At 41.0% G+C, this 5910-nt stretch overlaps 1 pseudogene; it reads left to right on the forward strand.

The window, feature by feature from the left end:
- Positions 1 to 695: 695 nt before the first annotated feature.
- The window catches only part of LOC101633270, a 7451-nt pseudogene continuing 2236 nt past the window's right edge, over positions 696 to 5910 (forward strand).

The raw sequence follows: 5910 nt of genomic DNA on the forward strand, positions 1-5910 counted from the left end.
AGCCCTGGCCACCAGTCCACCACTTGCCCAGACCCATGCCAGGGAAGACCCCAGCTAATTTATCCACTCCCAGGTAAAAACTCAGAATACTGAAAGAAGAAGGACCATCCATTGCAGATCAAACCAGAAAGCAAACCATGGGGAGGGCGAAAAATACAAATGACTAAACAAGTTCTCAGGGGAACAATGCACCACAGAAAGAAACCAAAAACAATGACACCAAAGGATTTTTCTTTTTGTCAGATGAATAATTTAAAACCTATGTAATTAGGAAAGTCAAATAATTTGAACAAGACAAACAAAATTTAGAAAAACAGGCCCTCCTTGGTGGTGCAATGGGTTAGGACGCAGCACTGCAAGCGAACCACAGCCGCGTCAGTGTGAGTTCCATCCCTAGCTCTGGAGGTGACCCACATGGCAAAACAGACCTCTCTAACTCACCCGATGCTCCCATCAGCAGTCTGCTTTGTCGATCTACCTACCTGCCCTGCTCTCCACTCTGTCTCTGGTGAAGCCTTGCACCTCTGGCTTGTGAAAGACCAAACTGACGCCGTAACAGGCTTCAGGATGCTTCTGAACCAGCCAGGCCTAAGTTTCGGTTATCAACAAGGCACCAAGGCCGAGTTTAACTGTAAATGTCCGAATCTTGCTCATCCCACAGCAACAGCCAATTAGCAAGTAGGCAAGTAGCCAGTATGTATCAGGAAACGCCCTATGTCCTAAGGTATGTGGGCGGAGTAGTGAAGGTCACATCGTACAGGCATAAATCAACCTGGTTAAGACAAGATAACTTTGTTCAATGTCCTCCACCAATCAATGTACGGCTGAGCAAAAACTCCCCTTCGCTGGGCTGAAACTCCCCTCTTCTTTAATAAAAACCCTGCCTTCCCTGAGCTCAGGGCTCTCAGCTTCGGCTGCTGCATCGCTTCATGTTGGGAGCCCAGGCTTGAGCTTGCAATAAAGACCCTTGTGTGCTTTGCATTGGATTTGGCTCCATGGTGGTCTTTGGGAAACTCGAAACCTGGCACAACATTTGTACCCCAGTTCTGTATGCATAAATAAATCAATCTTAAAAAAGTTTTTAGAGGGCCCTTCCTGGTGGCACAGTGGGTTAAAGCACAGCATTAGGAAGCTAAAGCCACTTCTGCATGAGTTCAATCCCCGCCTGCCCTGGAGGTGACCACATGGTGTGGCAGACCTTTCCTGACCCGCTGGCCGCTCCCTTCAGCAGTGTAGATCTGCCTGTTCTGCTCCCCACTCTGTCTGTGGTGAATCCTCTCACTGCCCCTGTACCTCTGGCCTGTACCCCAGCTCTGTATGCATAAATAAAAGAATAAAAAAAAAAGATTAATGAAATAGGCAAAACATTCTGGATAAAACCATGGAAATAGAATAGATGACACAGAGGAATGTATCAGTACTCTCAAAGATGCAAATATGGGAAAAAAAGAAACAGCATAGAAAAAGAAGATATAAAGGAAAAAGAATGAAGAAACACTTCAGGAATTATCTGACTCTATGAGGAAAGGAAATATGAGCCATAAAAATCACAGAAGAAGAGAGAGATAGAAAGGGGTGGGTGCGGGCAGGGTGAGAGAGAGAAAGGAACTGAGAAACTATTCAAAGAAATAATTGTAACTTCCCAAGCTTGAAGAAGGAAATGAAAATTGACATACAGGAAGTTAAAGAATGCCAGTTACTTAATCAAAGGAAATCTATAGGAGGACACATAGTACTAAAATATCCAAAAGTCCAAGATAAAGAAAAATTAATGAAACTGATAGGAGGAAGAAACAGGAAACCTATAAAGAAAAGCCAGTTAGCTTAACATTGGACTCTTCTGAAGAAATGTTACAGGGTAGCCCAGAGTGAAACTGGGATGCCTGTCTGTGGGCCCTCACCCACGCGCTTAATATTTAATTGTTCCACAAAAGGGCAATGGGTTTATGTACAAAAGATATGATTCCACGTGGCTTAACTAAGAATGCTGTCTGTGTTTATATGTCTTATGTTAAATTGTCTTGGCCTTGAGGTGTTCTAAATTAGATGGTACCTATAGATATTGTAAATAAACAAACAAATGAAATTGTAATCTTCAAGGTAAATAATCTGTTTTAAAAAAAGGTTGTATTGGTACATATATATATATATATTTTTCTCTTACTTGGAAGTTTGGAATAATTAAGATTTTGAATAAAAAAAAGTCTTTAGTTATGAAATAAGGAAAATAGGAAAGCTATAGTTTGAATGTCAACTTTGTCTTACTAAACTGAGCCAGAGCTTTCACGGAATTGAGACTTTCTTTGCTGTTATTTTTTAATTCTTCATATTTGTGACAAAGCTTCCCATAATTCCAAATTGAAATGCAATTTGGTAACTTGTCATTTGGTTCATTGAAGGAAGTTTTGTGGAACCTTAGTAGGGCTCCTGAGACACTCCACAGAACTTCTCCTTTCCCCCTTGGGGAAAGCATTCACATCAATTTGTTTAATTTTGTATACTTAGTAAAAGTAAAACTGGGAAGGAAGCGTTGTCACTTGAAAAAGGTAAACCTTTGGCATGAACACAACTGTTAACCTTGTTTTTCTAAAACGTACAAAAACTAATTTTTTTGATATGTGTTTGATATGTATATAAATTGTGAATGTTGATCATTGTCTTGTCATACTTTATTCAATAGTTTGGTATTTGCAGAAATTGATTCTGAAGAAAAAATTTTTTCTTTTGTTTCCAGTAACAGCTCTCAACAGAATGAACTTTTGACAGTGGGTATATATTTTCCACAAAGAACCAAATAGACTGATTTTACTAAGTTTTGCTTGAAATACTACTGACATTTTTTTAAAAAAATGATTTATTTATTTATTCATATAGAACTGGGGTACAGGCCAGAGATGTGGAGGGTGAGAGGATTCACCAGGGACAGAGCTGGGAGCAGAACAGGCAGATCAATGAAGTACACTGCTGAGGGGAGCAGTGGGTGAGTCAGGATAGGTCTGCCGCGCCATGTGGATCTCCTCTGGGGCAGGCGGGGATCGAACTCATGTGGAAGTGGCTTAAGCTTCTTAGTGCAGTGCTTTAACTCGCTGCACCAGGGAGGGCCACTACTGACATTTTTGTTTGTTTGATTCAAAGCCAGTTTCCTTGCTTTGAATGACCAGGATCTTCAATAATGTTCTAATTTTTTTTTCTACTGAGCTATTTTTTTCCTATTTCTTCTCTCCCCTTGATACCAACACAGTATAACAATATTCATAGTAATTTTTACTACTCATGAGTCTATTTTTGCAAAATTTCAATAAGGAATTTTGTTTGTTTGAACTAAAGAAATTGGCAATGCGCTTCAGTGGCTTTGCTTGGCATTCTCCAGGAACTTCAAACAGAGCTGAACCAAGAAGATGAGCATCTGCTGCTTTGTTTATAGTGTTCCAGAGACCTCCAAAGAAGGTGAGGAAGCTTGCCTCCATTGGAAAGACTGGACAACCCAAGAGAAATATTGAGCTCTGTTAACCTCGAGAGAGGTGACCCCAGGTTGAATCTGCTGAGTCTGATGTTGTTTCTGAAGCCTACATTGACTGGACATCGACTGTTTGCTCTGATACAATATGGACTGTTCCAACAAGGCCAACTAGAAATTGCTGTTTAATTATTCTGCCCTATGATTTTTTGCAAAAATAGAAAAATGGTTAAAAGTTAGCTTGAATTTGTAAATAGGTTGCACATTGTTAGATTAAGTTGGGATCAAGGTTGAGATAACTTGTTTTAGAGAAGTTAAATAAGTTTAAAATTTTTTTTCTTGTTCCTGTTATTTTGATACACACACACATATGTATATATAAATATGTATGTGTATATATATATATACACACACACACATGCCAAAAGTTTTTTTTTCTTTTTCTCTCCACCTATAATGATGGGCTATTTTCCAGTAATGACATTCATTCCAGGCAATCATGAACACTGCTGGTGACTGCTGATTCTTTCACCTACTCTTGAAAGCTTAGGACAACTTGGAACCTTATGGAGACTGTCTCTTATGACTACACCCTGTGATCTATACCACCATAGATATGGTGGTATGAAATAAAAAGGGGGGAATTGTTAAGGGGAAGGATGTACTAAAGGAACTCTGCGGAGTTTAGTGGACTCCACCTCCTACTCCAGCTTTCTGGATTCCACCCCCTACTCCATTGATTGGAAAACTACAACTCCAGCATCACCAAGGAGAGAACTGTGAGGATCCAAGGGTGGAGCTAAGCAGGCACTCTGGGACTGTAGGGGATAAATAGAGAGTGGTATTCCAACTGTTGTTCTGGAGAGATAACGATTCTCTCTCTCTGGAGCAACAGCTTTCAGACCATTAGTGTTAGTTTGTAACTAGAGCTCCAAGTTAGCAGAGCTGGTAAGATATTCCAGTTACTTTGTATCCCTCTCTATTTCTCTGTGTTGTTCCTTTTCCTTTCCCCTTTTTGTGAATAAACCCATTACCCTTTTGTGTGTGTCTACAGAAAATTACATTTTAAGTGTGCGGGTGGGGACCCACAGACAGGCAGCCCAAGCTCACTCTGGGCTACCCTGTAACAGTAACAAAAACAAACAAAAAAACTCCAAGACAAAGTTTGCCATCAAGAATGCGTTATCATGCAAAGTTCTCCTTCCTAGATGTGGGACAAATAAGGATCGTCTCAGACTAATAAAATCATTGGAAATTTGCTACTACTAATCCCCCATTCCAAGAAAATTACTAGGAGCGTAAAATCTAAACCAAGAAAAGAATGAACACAAGGAGCTAAACAAGAGTTAAATAGAACCACAAAACAATGAAAATTAACAGACTTCCCAAATCAGTAATTACCCTAAACATTAGTGGACTGACTATACTCAGCAATAAAGAGACAGATTAGCATGTTGCATTAGAAAACAGATTCTAACCTTTTGTTATCTCCAGGAAACACACCTAAGTTCCAAAGGTACACATGGAGGGGATAAATAGGCACTTCTCCAAAGAAGTCATAAGCTGAAACTGGAGCAGCTGCCCTCAAGTCAAGTCCAATACTGAGTGCTCTGATACCTGCCTGAAGTGCTCTCCAGGTTCCTGTTTCTTCTAGGTCCAATAGGGCAACTCTCAAGGATCAACTGATTCAAAACTTCCTAAGGAAGAATGTAGCACCCCCTTACCCCCACTGCCATTACCAGAATAAGTCTGTTGGGGCTGGTGCTTTTGGTTTGTTGTGCTGTTAGTATCTTAATGATAAAAAGACTTGCAGATTCTTGTTGATGTCATGGAAAACAAATTAAAGGAGAGTGATGGATCTCCAACATCATGAAATTTTCCTTAGAGCACCCAAAACTATCTACTTCAACAACTCTAGTGTGACAGTGTTAGGCCCCTAGGCCCCTCTATCTGGGTCTCAGATTCACCCTTGGCCCAGAAAGGAGGGCAGGCAGATGGCATTCCTGGTGCCAGCTCCTGGAAGTGGCTGAAACTAGACCCTGATATCAGCTCCTGACTCATGACTGAGACGTCTGTTCTTAGAAACCCGTCCTTGAGTGCTGTGAAGCTTGTTACTCTTTGAATTTGCACTGGCTATGACGTATGTAACGGCCGATAAAGGCCTATATATTCTCTGGCATTCCTATGGTCTGGGTCTTGCTCTCCCTGTGTGGCCTGTGTGCCTGCAGGGAGGCTTGACCCAGCTAGTTGGCTTAATAAACTCTGCTTGCTTGTGCATCTCTGGTCCTGTTCTTTGTCGCGGGGGAACAACCGGGTGATTTCGGACACTAACAACAGCAAATTCAAAACTGGTTTTCATCAAAGCTGAGGAATTACAGACTTGGTCTGCCATAGACCAGCGCAGCAGGAGCAGGAGACAAGTTTCAGGGATTGCAATTCTGGTGCAGTGTGGA

The sequence above is a fragment of the Condylura cristata genome, unplaced genomic scaffold, assembly GCF_000260355.1.
Source record: "Condylura cristata isolate star-nosed mole 26May11 unplaced genomic scaffold, ConCri1.0 scaffold00021, whole genome shotgun sequence".
Taxonomy (NCBI): domain Eukaryota; kingdom Metazoa; phylum Chordata; class Mammalia; order Eulipotyphla; family Talpidae; genus Condylura; species Condylura cristata.